Here is a 655-nt window from a genome sequence, read left to right as displayed (position 1 = left end):
TTTGACAATGTTGACTGGAATACTCTCTTTCAAATTCTGAAGGTGGCAGGGGTAAAATACAGGGAGCGAAAAGCTATTTACAATTTGTACAGAAAGCAGATGGCAGTTATAAGAGTCGAGGGACATGAAAGGGAAGCAGTGGTTGGGAAGGGAGTGAGACAGGGTTGTAGCCTCTCCCCGATGTTATTCAATCTCTATATTGAGCAAGCAGCGAAGGAAACAAAAGAAAAATTCGGAGTAAGTATTAAAATCCATGGAGAAGAAATAAAAGCTTTGAGTTTCGCCGATGACATTGTAATTCTGTCAGAGACAGCAAAGGTCTTGGAAGAGCTGTTGAACGGAATGGACAAGGTCTTGAAAAATGGATATAAGATGAACATCAATAAAAGCAAAACGAGGATAATGGAATGTAGTCGAATCAAGTCGGGTGATGCTGAGGGAATTAGATTAGGTAATGAGACACTTAAAGTAGTAAAGGAGTTTTGCTATTTGGGGAGCAAAATAACTGACGATGGTCGAAGTAGAGAAGATATAAAATGTAGACTGGCAATGGCAAGGAAAGCGTTTCTGAAGAAGAGAAATTTGTTAACATCAAGTATACATGTGTCAGGAAGCTGTTTCTGAAAGTATTTGTATGGAGTGTAGCCATGTATGG

The sequence above is a fragment of the Schistocerca cancellata genome, chromosome 2 (assembly GCF_023864275.1).
Source record: "Schistocerca cancellata isolate TAMUIC-IGC-003103 chromosome 2, iqSchCanc2.1, whole genome shotgun sequence".
NCBI classification, from domain to species: Eukaryota; Metazoa; Arthropoda; class Insecta; order Orthoptera; family Acrididae; genus Schistocerca; species Schistocerca cancellata.
This window is presented reverse-complemented; position numbering follows the sequence as displayed.